General features: G+C 44.6%; 1 protein-coding gene across 3 annotated transcripts in view; it reads right to left on the bottom strand.

Moving 5' to 3' along the window:
- SYTL3 (synaptotagmin like 3) overlaps positions 1 to 18150 on the bottom strand; it is a 141182-nt gene extending 123032 nt beyond the window's left edge. For all 3 annotated transcript variants that reach the window (XM_040350553.1, XM_040350555.1, XM_040350554.1), the window contains exon 1: positions 18088 to 18150. The gene's annotated coding sequence lies outside the window, so the exon portion shown is untranslated. The remainder of the gene's footprint in view (positions 1 to 18087) is intronic.
- Between the last annotated feature and the right edge of the window lie 4392 nt (positions 18151 to 22542).

The raw sequence follows: 22542 nt of genomic DNA, 5'->3' as shown, positions 1-22542 counted from the left end.
CTTTGTCGTCGTCTTCTTCTTGGTGGCAGCGGGACACTACTCGTGCTTGCCACCTCTCCAGCTTGAACTGCACTTATGGGACTCGCCACGTCACCAAGTGTTACTGCAGTGCTGGATATATGACCAGGATGTACTAGGCCGCTGGTGCTTGCCAGTTCACCAGAAGGAATAGCGGCGCTAGTACTTCTCTCCTCCATACGAGAGCCCTGCGGTTCTTGCACCTCAGCGACAGCAGAAGATCGGGGTCTGGTACGCCTGACCCTAGCAGGGACCACTCCGTCGTCAGAGCTATCTGTCAGGGAGCCACTGTCGTCTACAGGATCGTATTCCGAGCAAGAATTTGACAGATGCGTGACCTCCTCATCACTATCTGTCAGGCTCATAAACAAGTAGGCCTCTTCATCACTGTACCATCGATTTGCCATTTTGGGCTCTAAATTTAGGGGTACAGTGGTGAGATTCACAGGCAAAAAAGCACCTGACCTGTTAGTGACCGAGTCGAGCGCTACCAAAAAAACTGTTAGCGATCGCAGAGATCAGGCCTGACTCTGCGAACGCTGCAGTTATGTGTTTTTGTGTTTTGTGTCAGTGATCGATCGATCGATACTGCACTTTGGTGGGCTGGACTGGGCGAAGGGGCTAAACGCAGGTGCTAGCAGGTATCTGGGCTGATCCCGCTAACCATGCGTTTTTGGGAACCCTAAACTGCAGGGGACGCTAGTATAGATCTGATCAGATCAAATATCGATCCGATCAGATACTATACCACTAAAGGGAGGCGTATGGTGCGTGCGTGGGTGTTAGCGCTATTGGCCGCTGCCTGGGGCGACGCAGACCCTATCTGGCGCTAAAACCAAACTTTGATCACCCGCCGGGCGATCAGGGGGTTAAAACTTTATAGCAAAAAATATGGCGGGTGCCTTGATGCTATAAAAAATTAACTAGCTAAACTGCGTCACCCGTGACACTTATACTGTGATCACTGGTGACAGGGGGTAATGAAGGGGTTAAACCTTTATTGGGGGGGGTTAGGGGGGGTCCCTAGACTTTTTAGGGCCTAAGACTGATTACCCTAACACTTATTTTTGTCACTAATGACACTAGTACAGCGATCAAAAAAAAATCTGATTGCTGTACTGGGTGACACAGTGACAGGCAGTGAATGGGTTAATTTGGGGGGTGATCGGGGGGTGAATTGTGTGCCTACGTGACCTGGTGTCAGTGTAGTGTTGTGCAACTCACGGTTAGATGCTCTCTCCCTCTCGGTCTGGAACGGAAAGACCGACACGAGGGAGAGAGCAGTACTTCCCCTGCCAATGTTTACAAAACATTGCCAGGGGAAGACAACCATTGGTTAGAGCGATCACCAGGTCCAGGCCAGATTTTATTGGCCTGGACCTGGTGGTTGATCAGTTCTGCATCGAATCTGATCATCGGGAACGGCGGGGGGGCGCGCGCGCCCAATTTCCGTTCACGCGTCGGACGTCATATTACGTGATCTCGCCCAGGAGAGCCACCTTGTGGACGTATTTCGACGGTGCGCGGTCGGCAAGTGGTTAATCCTCCAGGAACTGGCTGCATACTCTCGCGACATGAGGCCAGCATTGTCGTGCACCAGGAGGAACCCAGGACCCACTGCACCAGCGTAGGGTCTGACAATGGGTCCAAGGATTTCATCCCGGTACCTAATGGCAGTCAGGGTGCCATTGTGTAGCCTGTAGAGGTCTGTGCATCCCTCAATGAATATGCCTCCCCAGTCTATCACTGACCCACCACCAAACCGGTCATGCTGAATAATGTTACAGGCAGCATAAAGTTCTACGCGGCTTCTCCAGACCCTTTCACGTCTGTCACATATGCTCAGGTTTTGTGAGCGCATGCATGAGTACAGCATGCATTATTTTTTTCAGTGCAGAGCGATGCAATGTGTTCCAATGCACACAAATGCGCATAAACAAAATACACTGTAAATAGATGTATCTTGCTATAAAAAGTGCATAAAGCACAGGGCGACTAACGCTGTGAATGCCAATATGTAACTAGGAATTAAGCTGGGCTAATGAAATGGACTTTAGGCGGTACAAGTAAATATAGTAAAAATACTATGGTTTGATTTATTCATAAAAGTAGAACATTTACAAAACAAGAAATGATATACATAACTTCATGAACATGATAATGTAATATCGGCATATTAAAACACAGTACATACATAGGGAAAATGTCATAAAAGTTGATACTAATGCATGTATGCTAATTAAACAAAAGTCATACAGCACCAGAAATTATACAAAAAACGTTTAGATCCTTAGGACTGGATTGAATATGCAGAATAATGGAGGTTGCTTTTTCTCGCTTCATTAGGAGCATAACGACAAGTACGGTAAATCTCCACAGGGATGTATGAAACAAACCAGCGAAGATAGTCATATGGCAGCAAAGCAAGATAATTACACTCACATTTCAGCAGTTAAAATCAGGCAAAAATCAGGCATAAAATCAGCAGTAGGGTCAGCGATTTTCCGACGCGTTTCGATCTAAAAGATCATCATTTGGGGTGCTAGATATTATTTCTAAATTCACTGCTCTTTGGGAAGCCTGGACAACCTTTAAAAGCTCTCAACTGTACCAAGATCTTCTGGATAAGGCAAACTAATACTGACCTGGGGCCATATTACCCCAGACCTTAAATGCAGACTCAGGTTCACGCTATTGGCGTGACACACCTTAGTGGGGTAGCTGGTGACTTCTGCACCCCCTCAATAAAGGGGTAGTAAAGGTTTTTTTTTTTTTTTTTCTAAATAGGTTCCTTTAACCACTAGCCGACCAGCCGCCGCAGTTATACGGCAGCAGGTCGTCTCCTCTGCGCAAAATCACATAGGTATACGTTATTTTGCATTCCAGCCATTAGGGGCGCGTGCGCGCCGCAGGAGGCGCACGCGCCCCTGGTGCCGATGCGCGTGCCCGGTGGGCGCGCTCACTGCCGGGCACCCGCCAGTCCTGTCAGGCCTTGTACACACGGACGGACTGTCCGAAGAAAAAGGTCCGCCGGACCGTTTTCAGCGGACAGTCGTCTGGCCGATTTCTGTTTGATGTGTGTACTCACCATCAAACAGAAATCTGCGCATACACAATACGCGGTGACGTGGCCCTGGAAGGTAAATACTTCCACGCATGCGGTCGATCGGACATGTCCGGTGAGTCTGTACAGACGACCGAACATGTCCGACGGACAGGTTTCTTAGCATGCTACGAAATTTTTGTCCGCTGGAAAATGGTCGGCTGGACAAATGTCCGCCGGAAAACGGTCCGATAGGCCGTACACACAACCAAGCTTTCTTTTGGTGGTATTTGATCATCTCTGCGGTTTTTATTTTTTGCGCTATAAACAAAAGAAGAGCGACAATTTAAAAAAAAAAAAAAAAAAAAAAACACAATATTTTTTACTTTTTTATTTAATAAATATCACAATTTAAAAAAAGTTCAGTTTAGGCCGATACGTATTCTTTTACATATTTTTGGTGAAAAAAAAAAAAAAAAAAAAAAAAAATAAAAAAAAATCGCAATAATCATATATTGATTGGTTTGCGCAAAAGTTATAGCGTCTACAAAATAGGTGATAGATTTATGGCATTTTTATTTTATTTATTTTTTTACTAGTATTGGCGGCGATTTGCGATTTTTTTACTGTCACCGTGACATTGCGGCGAACACATCGGACACTTTTGACACGTTTTTGGGATCATTCACATTTATACAGCGATTAATGCTATAAATATGCATTGATTACTGTGCAAATGTGACTGGCAGGGAAGGGGTTAACCACTAGGGGGCGAGGAAGGGGTTAATATGTTCCCTAAGATGTGTTATAACTGTAGGGGGGAGGGGACTCTCAAGGGGAGGAGACCGATGTGTGTTCCTCTGTACTGGGAACACACATTGGTCTCCTCACCGCTGACAGGAGGTGGATCTGTGTGTTTACACACACAAATCCACACTCCTGCTGTGATTACCGACAATCGCGGGTACCCGGCGGTAATCGCGGGCACCCGCGCCTGGTCACGAGCGGCGTGCGCCCTAGATCGCCGGGAACGCAGGACGTCATATGACGTCCACCCAGATCGAGAAGGGGTTCCTGCCGCCGTCATTTCACAATGACGCGGTAGGGATGTGGTTAAGATTTGTCCCCCCCCCCCCCCCAACAATATTTCACAACAAAAGCAGATTATAACTAGTGAGTAATGACTGCCTATAGAATTTAGTGCTGCTGCTTTGATAAAGATACAGCTTACAATTGAAGAGTTAGGCAGGACATAGATGGTGTCTACCCATGGTTGCACGATTCCCCCATCAACACAGTACTGACAAGAGAAACCATCCTGCCAAGCCATTGTTCGCTCCCAGCGGGGGGGACGGAGGCATGGGACACCATCCCAGCCCAAAGAAGACAGTGATTACTGCTAGCAGCTATAGCAGCCACTAGCGATAATCGCAAGTGAATTTGGCAGGCTGGTTGTACCCAAGTTAAAATCGATAAATCCTGCTGAACCGGCCTAGATTTAAATTGTCTATGGCCAGTGTTGGAAGGTAACATGGTTTAATATCATATTTCTGGAGTTTTACTTCCTGGTTGATACATCCATTTGGCCGAAGTTGGAATTTGCAAATTAACCCAGCAGGGTGTTTGTAACAAGGAGTCATGAATGGGAATTCATATCCTAACAGAATGTTCTCGCCTAGGCCTCCTGGCGTGAGTATGGGAGTATAGCTTTGCTTCAAATCACCTGTTGTAATGAGGATTGAAGTGCCTGATTACCATGACTGCAAAGAAAGCTTCAAAGAGCAGCTGCTGTTCAGTGGTGGCTGGTGAAGTTTTAGGATGGGGGGGTGCAAGACCCTGCCCCTCCAAGTTTGGCCCCTCCCATTTCTCGTAAGCCACACCCCTCTTATATTCCACCTACTCCGTCCCCTGTATTCCACTTGCTTTCACTCATAGTTTCAGGAGTATACAGCTCAGCATCACAGGACAGAGAATATAGCCCAAGAATCACAGGACAGAGAATATAGCCCAAGCATCACAGGACAGAGTATATAGCCCAAGCATCACAGGACAGAGTATATAGCCCAAGCATCACAGGACAGAGTATATAGCCCAAGCATCACAGGACAGAGTATATAGCCCAAGCATCAGCGCAGCCTTACAGATCGGCGCAAACAAACTGAAAGAATACACTGTTATAAATGAGGGGTTCACTCCATAATGAGGGGTTCCCACCTGTAAATAGCACGTATCTGCATTCTGCACCCTGCAAATAGCACATAACTGCATTCTGCACCCTGTAAATAGCACATATCTGCATTCTGCACCCTGTAAATAGCACACGTATCTGCACCCTGTAAATAGCACATATCTACACCCCGTAAATAGCACACGTATCTGCATTCTGCACCCTGTAAATAGCACACGTATCTGCATTCTGCACCCTGTAAATAGCACACGTATCTGCATTCTGCACCCTGTAAATAGCACACGTATCTGCATTCTGCACCCTGTAAATAGCACACGTATCTGCATTCTGCACCCTGTAAATAGCACACGTATCTGCATTCTGCATCCTGTAAATAGCACATATCTACACCCCGTAAATAGCACACGTATCTGCATTCTGCACCCTGTAAATAGCACACGTATCTGCATTCTGCACCCCGTAAATAGCACACGTATCTGCATTCTGCACCCTGTAAATAGCACACGTATCTGCATTCTGCACCCTGTAAATAGCACATATCTACACCCCGTAAATAGCACACGTATCTGCATTCTGCACCCTGTAAATAGCACACGTATCTGCATTCTGCACCCCGTAAATAGCACACGTATCTGCATTCTGCACCCTGTAAATAGCACACGTATCTGCATTCTGCACCCTGTAAATAGCACATATCTACACCCCGTAAATAGCACACGTATCTGCATTCTGCACCCTGTAAATAGCACACGTATCTGCATTCTGCACCCCGTAAATAGCACACGTATCTGCATTCTGCACCCTGTAAATAGCACACGTATCTGCATTCTGCACCCTGTAAATAGCACATATCTGCATTCTGCACCCTGTAAATAGCACACGTATCTGCATTCTGCACCCTGTAAATAGCACACGTATCTGCATTCTGCACCCTGTAAATAGCACACGTATCTGCATTCTGCACCCTGTAAATAGCACACGTATCTGCATTCTGCACCCTGTAAATAGCACACGTATCTGCATTCTGCACCCTGTAAATAGCACATATCTGCACCCTGTAAATAGCACATATCTACACCCCGTAAATAGCACACGTATCTGCATTCTGCACCCTGTAAATAGCACACGTATCTGCATTCTGCACCCTGTAAATAGCACACGTATCTGCATTCTGCACCCTGTAAATAGCACACGTATCTGCATTCTGCACCCTGTAAATAGCACACGTATCTGCATTCTGCACCCTGTAAATAGCACATATCTGCATTCTGCACCCTGTAAATAGCACAGATCTGCATTCTGCACCCTGTAAATAGCACATATCTGCATTCTGCAAAATGTTGGGAAGTATGGAGTGGTGATGTCACTTTATCAGTTATGCAACAGTAGTCAGGCCTAGCAATTGGCTTCTAGACTAATCACTGTCACATGGCAATAAGGCACAGGCAGCATATACAAAGTTGGACTGCCAACACATGAGAACAGAAGAAAAACTGGACTTGCACCTTTTTTTAATCATGCTCACCTCAACAGATAGCAGTGCTTTTTAGTACAGAAGCATTGGAACCTACTGTTATACACTGGGCTGTCATGATAAATAATTGATACTGTAAAGTGGCGCAGACAGTGCTGTGCCTTACCTACTTTGCATTGCACAGATGTGAAGCCAGCCCAAAAACCAAACTTGTGTTAAACCTGAATTTATCACTTAAAGTGGAGTTCCACCCATAAATATAACATTACATCAGTAGTTTTAAAAAAAAAATCATTAGTCCTTTTTTTTTTAGATGCCTTCAAAGTGTTGTTGCTAGGCAGAATAGTTATATCTTCCCTCTTCCTGCACCTAGGTGCTTAAGCTTCACCGCACAGACTCCTGGGAATGTAGTGGGTGTAACTTTCCAGGAGTCTGTGCACTCCCCAGTCTCGAACAATCATGTGACTTGGACAGTACAGGTGCTGAAACCTGATCTGAAACCTATTACACTGCTTGTGCAGCACTGAGCATGTGCAAGATCTGCAAGGCTGAAATCCAGGAAGTCATACAGTCTGGCTTTATGATGCACACACTTAAGATGGCCCCAGTCAATTTCTATTTTATAAAGTGTCTAAATGCTGTAACAACCTAACAAAACGGACCTTAGTTTACAGACTAACTTTACTAGAATACATTAAGCTTGTGTATTACTGGGGTATTTATATTTAAAAAGTGAAATTGTGGCCGGAACTCCGCTTTAAAGAAGAGTTCCACATCAGGATATTTTACATAGTTACTGTACATTGTAACTATGTACATACCATCAGTGTCATCTTAAGAGCATTATAGGCCCCCGGGCAATACAGTGCACTGGGGCCCTGTCTACACAATCACGCACGAGAATTTACTGACAAAAATCATAAAATTTACTGGCAGAACCACATTTTTTACTGCCACTGCAAAAAAAGTACCTAAAATTACAGTTTTCAGTGCCGAACAATGCAAATGTCAGTATTTAAACTATAAACATATAGCTAGTGCTATTAGCAATGTGTTTAAGTTAAACAAAAGTAAAACAAAAAAGGTCTTCATTGACATGAAGGTCAGGTTACTATAACCCAGCCAGCACAGAGTTTCCTCTTACATCAGAGTCTGCAGGATTCCCCCTTACAGTGAAAAGGAACTCTTATGTAAAGGGGAACGCTGCAGATCATGATCTAAGGGGGGAACTCTGATGTGGAGGGGGGCTCTGGTGACCAGAGACCACCTTATTTCAGAGTCCACTGCTTTCTCTTTCCCACTTACATCAGGGTGCACAGACTGAGTTCCCCCTTGCATTGTAAGGGGGAATCCTGCAGACTCTGATGTAAAGGGGAACTCTGATGTGGGGGGCACTCTGGTGACCAGAGACCACCTTCCGTAGAGTAAATACACTAAGGTAATATAGGAGGGGGAACCATTATATCAGTGCCCCCTTAAATTTTTGCATTCACTCAACCCTTACATCAGCAACCCCCCACACTCGTGGAGGACCGGATCTTCTCTGTGATTTCCGCAAACTGGGCATGGGCAGTTCTCACCCGTCACTCTCCACAATTTTTTACTAGGGTTGCTGGGCAGCCGGTGGGGCCCCCCAGGCAAGCAGGGCCCCCGGGCAACTTCCCAGCGTGCCCAATGGAAAAGATGGCCCTGCATACCATACCTGTGTAATCCCTCTAGAAGCGTGAAATCACTATAGTAGACATAGGCATTCATGTTGCTGAGAAGCTGCACCACTGAATTAGGAACACAGGAGGTTGCCCGCTTAGCACGAGTGGCATTTAGAGAATTATTTGCATTTTCTCAATTAATGGAAACCATTCTGGTATTGGATGAGATGGAGAGCGTAACATCACCAGCCTGCCCCAGCTGGGCCCAAACAAACTGTTTAAAGTGAAAATAAACATGGGGTTAGGATTTAATGATTTGGTGACTCTTTTTTATGGAGAATCCAGGAGATTAGTGTAATGCCATTTTTTTGGGGGCTTTATAGCAGTTGGAAAAAAGAGATAATCCTGGTAAGGATAGCTCACGATTGGCATTTTTGACAGATAACAGAAATGTACATTTGATTTAACTGCCAAGAACCATGTCACAAAAAAATATCAGTAGTGGGTGAAGTTAATCATAAAAACAACAGCATAAAAATGTCATTTAGATAAAAACATACAAAATAGCACTTTTGTTAACTGATAAGTATGCATTATAAAAAAAACTTTTTTTATATTTTCTGTCTTATAAATGCATTGCCATGTCTTGTTGATGGAAATCAGTCTTTCTTCCTCAAAAAAGTTACAGAATGCTGAATGCCACTATAATTTTATGTTTTTTTCATATGTATTTATTAGATTTCAGAATGTTTTACCATATAATGCTCACTTTAGATACACATGTTTTATCCCTTACAGCTGATGTTTCCTGTTTTGAGTACTGCAAGCGTTTCTTTTAATCCTGCTACTGAGGATGCTGCGATTTCATTGTGGGCGCCATCTAGTGGTGCAAACGCTAATTGTCAGGATTCCACTACTGGTAGGGCACAATCTTCAACAGGAGCAAAGATAAAACAGAAATCAAAATCAAAATATTTCGGAAACATGGGTCTTTGCCTTGCACAAAGAGGGATGGAGGGACAGTAGCCCAGATCTTACACCACAGTCGAAATGTGTATTCCAGAGTTTAACAAATCAGCAGATAAAGATACTCCAAACACCTGGTGTTAGCGCTTCAATTATCCCGTCACCATGGTTGTTATGGTGTCAGGATGATTGAAGCACATTATTTCTATTATTACATTGTAATATAGAATGAAATCATTCAGCTCACTATAATGCAGAACCAGTGGGACCCCTGAGCGTGTCACCTGCCACATCGCTTGCCACCAGATACAATCAGGTGTCCCCAGCAGAGTCCGTCCTTGCATCAGGTGCCCCCAGCAGAGTCCGTTATTGCATCAGGTGCCCCCAGCAGAGTCCGTCCTTGCATCAGGTGCCCCCAGCAGAGTCCGTTATTGCATCAGGTGCCCCCAGCAGAGTCCGTCCTTGCATCAGGTGCCCCCAGCAGAGTCCACCATTACATCAGGTGCCCCCAGCAGAGTCCGTCCTTGCATCAGGTGCCCCCAGCAGAGTCCGTCCTTGCATCAGGTGCCCCCAGCAGAGTCCGTCCTTGCATCAGGTGCCCCCAGCAGAGTCCGTCCTTGCATCAGGTGCCCCCAGCAGAGTCCGTCCTTGCATCAGGTGCCCCCAGCAGAGTCCGTCCTTGCATCAGGTGCCCTCAGCAGAGTCCGTTCTTGCATCAGGTGCCCTCAGCAGAGTCTGTCCTTGCATCAGGTGCCCCAGCAGAGTCCGTTCTTGCATCAGGTGCCCTCAGCAGAGTCTGTCCTTGCATCAGGTGCCCCAGCAGAGTCCGTTCTTGCATCAGGTGCCCCCAGCAGAGTCCGTCCTTGCATTAGGTGCCCCAGCAGAGTCCGTCCTTAAATCTGGTGTCCCCAGCAGAGCCTCAGTCCCTACACCAGTGTCCCCAGCCTCAGTCCTTACATCAGTGTCTCAAGCAGAGCCATAGTTACCCCCCTGTACATAGTTACCCCCTCCCCCTGTACATAGTTACCCCCCTCCCCCTGTACATAGTTACTCCTCTCCCCCTAGTTATCCCCTGTACATAGTTACTCCCCTGTCCATAGTTACCCCCCCCCTGTACATAGTTACCCCCCCCCTGTACATAGTTACCCCATGGAAATAGTTAACCCCCCTTTACATACCCCCTGGCCCCTGTATATAGTTACTACCCCCCTGTACATAGTTACATCACTGGCCCGGGCTGTACACTGACATAACATGACCATCACAACGGCAGAGCAGAGCAAACTCCCACAACAAGCGGTGCTGTGTGTTCAGTGGAGAGGGGAGGGGCCCCTGATTTGTGCAGCCAATCTGTTTTAGTGTACAAGAAAATAGTCTACTTGTACACTGAAGAAAGAAGCCGATTGGCTGCCCTTTCCCTCTCCACTGAACACACAAGGAAAGACACCTCGCGGCTGTGGTTATGTTTTTGTAGCATGCCGTCCGTTTTTTGCCCAAAAAAATCCAGATTTTCCCGGGACAAAGGCAAAATCCCAGGAATTTAATCGGCACGAGCTCCGATCAGGACGAGGGTCCCAAAATCAGGATTGTCCCAGGAAAATCTTGACTGTTGGCAAGTATGTGAAAGGTCAGGGATGGACAGGAAAAGGCCTGTGACCAAGTCTTGCAAAAATTGTCTACAGGCCTTTTGTATATTTTACAGTACAGTAAAACCTTGGTTTGAGAGTAACTTGGTTTGAGAGCATTTTGCAAGACAAGCTAAATTTTTTAATACATTTTGACTTGATATACAAGCAATGTCTTGATATAAGAGTAGCGTCATGTCACAACTGAGTATAAAATAGAAGATGGTTGATGATGAAAAGAGGCACATCTAAATATGCAGGCATCCAGGGTAAAGCTGTCCACATAGACCATCCTCTGCACCACCATTGATGTAATCCCTTCCACGAGCGGTTCAAGCCTCGCTTTCAGATCACTTTACTGCAGGGTAGTCTTGCCGGTCACAATTGAAGACTGACAGAGGTGAGAGCCGGCGGTGAGGAGGACGGTCTATGTAGATCGTTTTACCCCGGATCACTGCATACATAGATGCGCCTCTTTTAATTATCAACCATGCGAGTTGCTAAATGTTGTACCTTCATTAAATGTAACTATATTGCTACACTTATGCCTTGTACACACAAGCGGAATTTCTGACGGAAAAAGTCAGACGGAAGATTTTCATTGGATATTCCGTCCGTGTGTATGCCCCATCGGAATTTTTCCGTTGGAAATTCCAGACGGAATTAGATAAAGAACATGTTCCGTTCATCTGGATGCAATTCCAACAGACTAAAAACCATGCATGCTCAGAATCAAGTCGACGCATGCTCGGAAGCATTGAACTTCATTTTTCTTGGCTCGTAGTAGTGTTGTACGTCACCGCATTCTTGAATTTGGTGTGACCGTGTATATGCAAGACAGCTTCAGTGGAATTCCGTCGGAAAAACCGTCAGAGTTTATTCCGATGGGAAAACTGGTCGTGTGTACAGACAGGGCATTAGAGGCGCCTTTCTTCTCTTTTATATTCTGTAGCTTCTGCTGTATTTTGTTTCTTATCCCCTTGTGGAGGCTTCCATTTGTGGATGGACATTTTATGGTTACACAACTTATCACATTGCTATAATTTTTTTATATGGACTATAAACTGAAGGACTAATGAATAAATGGTTGTGGAACGAATCATTTGAGTTTCCATTATTTCCTATGGGAAAATTTACTTTGATATACAAGTTTCTTTGGATTACAAGCATGCTTCCAGAAATAATTATGCTTGCAATCCAAGGTTTTACTGTATGTTGTGTGAAAAAAAAAAATCCAGAAAAGAGTATTTTTCAACACATATACATATAGAGGCATACAAGAACTTTGGGGGCTCAGCTTGGTTGGCGTACAACAAATCATTTCATCGAAAACTGGCAGTGCGTCCTTCCTTGCATTAGGGGGCAAAAGATGTTGGCCTCTGGCTAAATATTTTTCTTCCACAATATGCCAAGCAAACTGTGCCCTCAAGTCAAGCAACACACACATCAGATTATAGAAAAGGGGTGTGTTTAACTTTAATGACAGCCAGTGGCCAAACACAGTTATCGGCACGAATGTGCCTTTTGTGCAGGAACACAACTCATATCCAAAAGCTTTAAGAAATTACCTACAAACCAGCACACAGGTAGGAAGATTTTCCCAAAGGCGAAGATGCAATGCTCCCATGGCTCCAGGAGTACCCAGACAGAACAACGGTCCTTCTGTTTAATGTTTTTTCTTCAGGTTTTTTGTTACCAAAGTTTGAGGGTAATGCCACGTACACACGATCGGACATTTCGACAACAAAACCATGGTTTTTGTTTCCGACAATGTTGGCTCAAACTTGTCTTGCATACACACGGTCGCACAAATGTAGTACGAAATTCTGATCACCAAAAACGCGGTCTCGTACAACGGCACTATAAAAGGGAAGTTCAATACCAAGAGCGTACCCCTTTGTGCTCCTTCTGCTAATCTCGTGTTAGTAGAAGTTTGGTGAGAGATGATTCGCGCTTTTCAGCCTTGTGCTTTTCAGTCCGTTACAGTGTGATGAATGTGCTATCTCCATTACGAACGCTAGTTTTACCAGAGCGAACGCTTCCGTCTCGTACTTGATTCAGAGCATGCGTGGAATTTTGTGTGTCGGAATTGTCTACACACGATCAGAATTTACAAGAACGGATTTGGTTGTCGGAAAATTTGAGAACCAGCCTTCAAATTTTTGTAAATTCCAACAGCAAATGTCCGATGGAGCCTACACACGATCGGAATTTCCGACGACAAGCTCCCATCGAACATTTGTTGTCGGAATTTCTGAGCGTTTGTACGCGGCATAAGGGTTGTCAAATTTTTAAGAATCTCAAATCCATTATGATGTTAGAACATATTGTGGAAGAGAAATTTTTTAAGGAGATTCAGACCCTTTTCTGTCCCCTCCTTTTAAGGATTTTAGGATCTCCTCACTTGAGATAGTTCCCAAAAAGGGGCCTAATTCACCATCTGTCCTTCCCAGCGGGTTGTTCTCTGAATGAGCAGGTCCAGGAGAGTGTCTCCTCAGTTTCATATGCTTTCTTTGAGGATGCACTAGTTATTTAAAAAAAAAAAAATTGGGCTCAGGTGCCCTGTTAGCCAAAGCAGACATAAAATCTGCATTCAGGTTATTACCCATTAACCCAGAGTGTTTTAAATTCTTTTGTTTTTTGCTTCTGTATTATTTTGATAGATGCCTGTCTATGGGCTGTTCTTTTTCTTCTTTTTTAAAGTGGGTGGTTTCACGGGTTTCTGGTTATAATGTTCTTATTCAATATTTAGGCTAGATTCACACCTATGCATGTTGCTTTTGAGCGTTTTTGCACTGCTTTTTGCATTTTTTGACTTGCGTTTTTAATTTTTTTTACATCAATTTTTATTTTTTTACATTTTATTTAACATCCAGCAAAAAACAGGTTAAAAAAAACGCAAATCGCGGCAAAAACACGGTAAAAACGAATGAAAAAAACACAGTACTTGCGTTTTGGATGCGGGTCCATTGACTTCTATTACATGCAAAACGCTGCTTTTTGCGGGAAAAAGTCCCCGACCCTTTCCTAAAAACGCAGAGGCACAAAAATGCATTGATGTGAACATGTTCCATAGGAACCCATTTTTAAAAAACGTCCTTGCATTTCTGCAAAAAGCAAAATGCACCAAAAAACGCATTAGTGTGAATCGAGCCTCAGACAATTTTTCATTCCTAGGCCCAGCTAATTCTCTGATATGTTTAAAGCTATTGCAATCATTGTTTTCAGTTTGTGAGTTTTTTGGGGTACCCCTGGTGCAGGAGAAGATGTTTTATTCGTTTGTCTTTCTGGAATTCCTGGGAATTATGATCTACACAGTAAACATGGAATTTAGGTTATCGGAGGAAAACATTTGTGAGATTAAGGCTCCATGCACACTGAAGCTGATAAACTGCAGTTTATTGGCGTTTTGGCTTTTTTTTTTTTAAAGCCCATAAACTGAACTCTATGTTAGCCTATGTTCCCATGCACACCTGGGCGTTTTTTAGTGTTAATGAGCTTTGGAGTTTGTTGGCTTTTTTCTGAACGCCCAAAATTTGCGTTCAAAGTGCCGTTTTTGGCGGGGAAAAACGCTGAAAAACGCTCAAACGCAGGTGCCAGCGTTTCTTGCGTTTTTTAATCCATTGAAAAAAAAAAAATTTAAAAAAAAAGCTACACTGAAAAACGCTGATTAAAGCTATTGCAAAAACGATAAAAAACATTGAAAGGCTCCCTGCAAAGCTACTGCTGTTTTTTTTTATAGATTTTATCAGCTTCAGTGTGCATGGAGCCTAAAGGTCAGGGGAGGGCTGGCAGGGGGGCAGGGCGGAAATCTTCCCCCGGGCTGGTGACACTATGCACAGCCACCGGCCGCCACTAACAAATGCTGTTTTTGCAGAGCAGGAATATGCCTGCTGGAGCTCTGTTAACACAGGTCACGGCCGCTGCTCATCTCTCACTGTGCAGCCATGCCTGTGTCAGCTCTAAAGTAGATGGCTGCAGAGCTGAGCTATGTCTCGTCTCACACATAGCTCAGCCTCGGCGCACACCAGCGCTGACATCCTCTTCTCTCTCTGCACAGACACGAGGAGAGATAGAGCTCATCTGCTCCTCCTCCTTCTGAGTCTGCCCTGCCCACACTCCCCGGGCATGTGTGGGCATCGGACAGGAAGTTTGAACCCAAAAAAGCATCAGACAGCCTGCCTGCGCCTCAGCCTCTATCCTGGTAAGCTAACCCTCCCTAGTCTCTCCTGCCTCCCAGTGTATAAAAAGGGGTGCTCTGTGGACTTTGTTAAAGAGGAGGGAGCAGGCTTTGGTGAGCAGCGACCCTCTTTACATAATAGTCCACAGCATGCACCCTTAAATCAAGTTTCCCAGAACACCCCTTACATCAGATCTGATGTATATGGGGTCTGTGCGGACTCTGATGTAAGGGGAGGCTCTGTGCGGACTCTGATGTAAGGGGGGCCTCTGTGCGGACTCTGATGTAAGGGGGGCCTCTGTGCGGACTCTGATGTAAGGGGGGCCTCTGTGCGGACTCTGATGTAAGGGGGGCCTCTGTGCGGACTCTGATGTAAGGGGGGCCTCTGTGCGGACTCTGATGTAAGGGGGGCCTCTGTGCGGACTCTGATGTAAGGGGAGGCTCTGTGCGGACTCTGATGTAAGGGGAGGCTCTGTGCGGACTCTTGTGATCATGAAAAATCTTAGACTGTTTTTCTCGATCCATCACTTTTCCACGCTCTATGGGCCACTTGACTGGACTTGTCCCCCAGTCCTAAGGCTACCAGCCCTCCCCTGCTAAAGGTTCCCTTATTATTTTGATTGGAAAGAAAAAAGTCACACTGAAGGAAGTACAGTCGCTGCTAGGGCTTGTAGCGTTTGCAACAAGGGTAATGCCTATTGGGAGAATTTTTTCCCGTAGGCTTTACCTGGCCATTTCAGGACTTAAGTCTCCGTCAGCACATGTCGCACAATGTAAGGGAATATCTTATGGTATGGTTACAATTCCTGGAATATTTTAATGGTAAAGCGGTTTGGTAGCTGGATTTCATTTCAGATAGGGGATTTTGCCTTTTCACTGATGCGGCCGGTTCATGGGGCTTTGCTTCTATATGGAGAACACATTGGTGTGCGCAGCGTTGGGACCAGGCCTGGCGGTGTAAGGGTTATTTAAAGATTTTTTAAAGATTGATATCTCGGTAACGGCAGCAGCTGCTGCCACAACCGAGGTATCAATCTTTAGTGTGCGCGGTCTGGTAAACGATAACGGCGGTCTCCGCGGCGAATTCGCCGCGAGATCGCCGTTATCGGTGGCGGGAGAGGGCCCCCCCCCTCCCGCCGCTCTCCCGCGCCCTCCGCCGCTTACCGGAGCTGTCGGTAGCGGCGGAGGCGATCGGGACCGTTCGGCATCTGAGCGGGGACGAGACTGAAGGAAAAATCTCCTTCACCCGTCCCCATAGCTCTGCTGGGCGGAAGGGACGTCAAAACGTCAGTCCCGCCCAGCCTCTTAAAGAGACAATTTTTTTTTTTTGTCATTTGAAAAAATGACATTTCCAAATTTTTTATTTTTTTTTGCATTTAAGCCCAAATATGAGATCTGAGGTCTTTTTGACCCCAGATCTCATATTTAAGGAGGACCTGTCATGCTTTTTTCTATTACAAGGGATGTTTACATTCCTTGTAATAGGAATAAAAGTGATCAATTTTTTTTAATTTTTTTTTCAGTGTAAAAAGTAATAAAATAAATAAAAATAAATAAGAAAACAAACAAAAAAATTTTTTAAAGCGCCCCGTCCCGACGAGCTTGCGCACAGAAGCAAACGCATACGCGAGTAGCGCCCGCATATGAAAACGATGTTCAAATCACACAAGTGAGGTATCGCCGCGATCGTTAGAGCGAGAGCAATAATTCTAGCCCTAGAGCTACTCTGTAGCTCAAAAAATGCAACCTCTAGAATTTTTTAAACATCGCCTATTGAGATTTTTAAGGGTAAAAGTTTGACGCCATGCCACGAGCGGGCGCAATTTTTAAGAGTGACATGTTGGGTATCATTTTACTCTGCGTAATATTATCTTTCACAAAATTGGGCCAAATTTATTGTTGTCTTATTTTTTAATTAAAAAAAGTGAATTTTTTCAAAAAAAAGTGCGCTTGTAAGACCGCTGCGCAAATACGGTGTGACAAAAAGTATTGCAATGACCACTATTTTATTCTCTAGGGTGTTAGAAAAAAAATATATATAATGTTTGGGGGTTTTAAGTAATTTTCTAGCAGAAAAAACAGTTTTAGTCTTGCAAACACCAAATCTGAAAAACACCTAAGGTCTGGAAGTGGTTAAAGAACAGTTAGGTCCTGGGGTTGTTTCCTATCATTTTCGCCATCGAGATTTGCGGTGACAATTTTAGGAACAAGCAAATTCTATTTAAGGGTGTCGTTTTCACTAGAAATTGCTTAACCTCAAAGTCTTCGCCAGTCATTGTTTTGCTGAGGTATTTCGTTTTTAAATGCTTAAGCCTAAATATTTTGATCAAGGTCAAGTATATACCCAGCAAAACAAATGACTTGGCGGACGCATTATCTCAATTTCAGATGGAACGTTTCGCTATCTTTTGTGAGTGAAAAACTCCTGTGCTGTCTGAGAATAAAACTAAAACCTAGGGGGCGCTGCTGCAAACACCTGAGAATCGTATCCTAAACAAAAAAAAAGGGGGTAAATGAATAAATGGTAGTATTTGCGACGATACGCGTCAGGATTGGAGCACTAGGTACATTCACAGCTGACAGAAGGATACGGGCTCGGCGCTCGTGGTTTGCTGCACTTTCTTCCATTACAAATGTGAGTTTGTTTTTTATATTGTTGGATTAATAAACTGTTTTTACTACGGGATTACGCTACGGGTACCTCTCTTTCTTAATTTGCCTCATATATATATCGAACCTGGGCTGGAGAGAGTTTGGATTTCAAGGCAGCGTAAGGACTTTATGCTGAGGCTTACGAACTCGGCGTTCCTGGATTGTTGTCCCTGTTATATTCTCTAAAAGTGAGTGCATCTCTGTTGGGTCAGCTGCCATCCATTCCTCTCTTGTCTATCATACGGAATTGTGCCATGAGCCTTTCTATGTTTTTTCCTATGTTCACACTCACCATTGAGAGCTGAAAAAGACCAAGACCACCATAGACAGGAAGACATCATTGCATCCTGCACCTGAGACCATTTATGCCGTATACCTTACAGCAGTAAAGTGAGAGGCTTGCAGACACACAGGTGTCATCACTGAAGATCCTCGGTTTTCAGGCCCCTTTCTCTGGTGATGGGATTGATCTTACATACCTGACACAGATTTTTGTTGGACTTACTTTCCACCACTTTGTACCGTGCGACAGACTTTTCTCCTGGATCACTGTTTAGTTTAATTTTATTTCCATTTTTATTATTATGTGGTCATGTTTCTTTCACGTTTAATTAAGCTTTATCCATTACGTTATGTATGAAGGTTTATACTAATGTATTTTGTATACTTTGATGGTTTTACATGACACTGAGTTTACTGGATTTATCACGTATCTATTTGTATTGTGACACAGACTTTTATACTGGATCATCTAACCGGTCAACTTCCTTTCACGTAGTAATCATCAAGTTGCATTTATTGTTATAGGCGGACACTACTTTTTTATACACCTACAATATTGTTTGCTTTCCATCACTCTCTCCCCTTTTCTTTGCAGCGCAAATACCACCATTTATTAGTTTTGCCATCTTGCTACCAAACGTGGATCCAGTGAGATTAGCTTGCCCGAACCACTTATGGAGGCTTATTTTAACCAGGCTATGGCTAATGTACAGAATTATATTGCCCCCTCTACCATGGCAGGATATCAGTCAGCCTGGTGATTATGGGTGTCATTCTTGAAGGCATATGGGCCCGGATTCACGTAGGAGAGCGCATCTTTGTGCGGGCGTAACGTATCGTATTTACGTTACGCCTCCGCAACTTTGTCAGGCAAGTGCAGTATTCTCAAACCAAAGTTGCGGCGGCGTAGCGTAAATAGGCCGGCGTAAGCCCGCCTAATTCAAATGTGGAAGATGTGGGCGTGTGTTATGTAAATTTAATGTGACCCCGCGTAAATTACGCTTTTTACGAACGGCACATGCGCCGTCTGTGAAAGTATCCCAGTGCGCATGCTCCAAATTAACCCGCAAGAAGCCAATGCTTTCGACGTGAACGTAAATGACGCACAGCCCTTTTCACGAACGACTTACGCAAACGACGGAAAACGTGAAAAATTTTACGCTGTTCCGACGACCATACTTAACATTTCTACGCCTCATCTACACCTCATATAGCAGGGGTAACTTTACGCTGGGAAAAGCCTAATGTAAAGGGCGTATCTGTACTGCGTCGGCCGGGCGTACGTTCGTGAATTGGCGTATCTAGCTGATTTACATATTTCTAGGTGTAAATCAACGTGCACGCCCCTAGCGGCCAGCGTAAATATGCAGTTAAGATACGACGTGTAGGAGACTTACGCTGGTCGTATCTTATACAAATTCTGGCGTATCTGATTCTTTGAATCAGGCGCCAAGATGCGACAGCTCAGACTCAGAGTTACGACGGCGTATCTGGAGATACGCCGGCGTACCTCGTACGAGAATCTGGGCCTCGGAGTTTCAACTGATTTTGTCTCTGAAGGATTAATTATTTTATTCATAGACTCTTTACATGCGACCATGAATAAGCTTTATTGAATAAACAAAATGTCAGGTATTAAAAGGAGTTGTAAAGGAAAAAAAATGTTTTGCCTAAAATTAATGTCTGCAAGGTAGACAGACAGAATAGTGTAATTAATCTGTTAAAAAACTAGTAAATACCTATTAAATTCCTTCATCTATATCACCTCCGTCATTCTAGTTTCTGTTCTCTCATTCACTTCCTGGTTTGCGGCTCTCGTTCATGTAAGAACTATGGGCCAGATTCACAGCGGAGATACGACGGAGTATCTATGCGGCTGATTCATAGAATCAGTTACGCATAGATGGCCCTAAGATCCGACATGTGTAATTGTTTTACACTGTCGGATCTTAGGATGCAGTACCGCGGCCGCCGCTGGGGGGAGTTCGCGTCGTATTCCAGCGTCGCGTATGCAAATTAGCAGTTACGCCGATCCACGACGGATTTTCACGTTCGGTACGTCGTCGCTAGTATAGTTTCCCGTTGCAATTTTAGGTGTCGTTTGACCTGCCCTAACTTTAGACAGCACACATATGTGCTGTTTAAAGTATGGCCGTCGTTCCTGCGTCGAAATGTAAAAAAAAGTCTTGCGTAAAACGTCCGGGAATACGAAAGTACGCTACGCATGTCGAAAAAATGATGTCACTTCGCGCAAAGCACGGCGGGAATTTCGAAACGGAGCATGCGCAGTAGGTCCGGCGCGGGAGCGCGCCTAATTTAAATGGCACACGCCCATTTGAATTACGCGACCTTACGCCGGAGGCCGCCAGCGTAGGTTTTCATTGCAAGTGCTTTGTGAATCAGGCACTTGCGATGAAAACTTGCGGCGGTGTAACGTATCTACGATACGTTACACCGCCGCACTTCTACGTGAATCTGGCCCTACATTTCCCAGTATGAATTGCGGCACGCCCAGTAATTCACACCTCCTTGAAGTCTCTAACATGTAGAGAGCGTCCTGCCACACAGATGTAGTTCCCAGGAGGGGGTGAGCACGTTACTGACCACCACAGTAAAGCCTCCCTTCACGGTGGTCAGTAAAATCAGACAAGCAGGAAGTGAACAGAACAGAGAAGAACTAGAGCAACTTCTGAGCAAAAACAAACAATGAGGAAGTGAAAAGAGGAATGTCTGCAGGTAAAGGATGCTTATTATGATTTTTTTTTTTTTTTTTTTTACAACCCTTTTAAGTTGAACATTCTGCATTTTTTTTTTTTTTTTTTACAGTAAAGCAAGCTTTGAAATGTTATAGGAAGGTAAATAAGGTTCAGGATGCCAGAAGGCTAATCTCTCCTGAAATTCTGGGGGGTCTTTTTTAACGCAAAAGAATCGGTATGTTCAGCTTTTGAACAGCATTGTTCAAGGCAGCGTTTTCTGTAGCTTTCTTTGTGGCCCTTAGGGCACTTTCACACTGGGGCGGGCGTCGGCACTTTTAATCCCCACTAGCAGCTGAAAAAGGGTTTAAAACTTTGGCAGCGCTGCCTATTGATTTCAATGGGCAGGGGTGCTTTAAAAGCAAGATGCAGCTTGCAGGCCTTTTTTTAGCATCCTGCCAGTGCACCACTCCAGTGTAAAAGCCCTCTGGCTTTCACACTGGAGTGAAAAGAGAGGCGCTATAGCGCCTGTAAAGTTTCTCAGTGGGAAAGTAGCCTTAGAGTCTCAAAGTTAGTTCCGCTCAATAAACACAAGCTAGGTGGGCTTCAGATGGAGGACCTGTTGGTAAGTGACAGAAAGGTAAACATTTTTAGTAAACGGTCTTAAACTGACCCGTTAGGAAATGGGGGCTTGGCTCATCTTGAATTCCTGTGAAAACATGTACATATGCCCAGACATTTTGTTGAGAACATATACAGTGAAACCTCGGATTGCGAGTAACGCGGTTAACGAGCGTTTCACAATACGAGAATTTTTTGGGAAAATCCTGACTCGGTTTGTGAGTGTTGTCTCGCAAAACGAGCAGGATTCAAGTCACAGCGGTGTGCAGTACCGCATTTGGCCAGACGTGGGTGGCGCCAGAGTCTTTCGGAGCCATTCGGAAATACTCGGAAAAACAAAGAAATACTCAGTTCCAGAACCTTTCAGAGGTTTTCCGAGTTCAGCCGAGCTGTCCCAGAGCCTTTCCAAGTATTTCTGAGGCTCTCCGGCTCCCCCCCACCTCTGGCCACATGCGGTATTGCATGCCATAGAAGTCAATGCGGAACTAATTATTTACGTTTCCATTGACTTCTATGGGGAAATTCGCTTTGATATGCGAGTACTTTGGATTACGAGCATTCTCCTGGAACTGATTATGCTCGTAATCCAAGGTTCCATTGTATTGGGTTAAGACCCAATGTTAAATGGCATTTCTTTGTTCATATGGATGTCACCCCGCTGAACAAATATCAGTTCATTAGCGTTTTCAAGAAGTGCCAGAAGTTATTAGGTTTGGAGCATTTACATCTTACTTCCCACTCTTTTAGAATAGGAGCAGCAAGGGAAGCTTCCAAGGTTAGGTTTTATTGCAGGGATGATTAACAAGATTGGTAGATAGAAATCGGATAGCTTTCAAATGTATGTTCGCTCTTACTCCTGTATTTAAATTGTTTTAGGTACCTAGAAAGTCATTTGGATTGTCGGCCACTCGCTCATCCATTGGGCCAACCAAAGAGCAGCTCAAAGAGTGTACTCCGAAAATTTGGGATTTGATGTTCATTCAATTGACTCAAAAGGATAGGAAAGATCATTGTTAGGGTTTACATAGACTTTAGGCCCCCTGGCACACTGGGGCGTTTAGTTGTAGCGCATCCCTGACAGCGCTTTAGTTTGCCTGGAAGGGACAGGTGCAGCATCTAGTCCCGGCGCTGCAGGCAGCCTTGAAAGTCTT

The sequence above is a fragment of the Rana temporaria genome, chromosome 4 (assembly GCF_905171775.1).
Source record: "Rana temporaria chromosome 4, aRanTem1.1, whole genome shotgun sequence".
In the NCBI taxonomy this organism is placed as follows: domain Eukaryota; kingdom Metazoa; phylum Chordata; class Amphibia; order Anura; family Ranidae; genus Rana; species Rana temporaria.
This window is presented reverse-complemented; position numbering and strand designations above follow the sequence as displayed.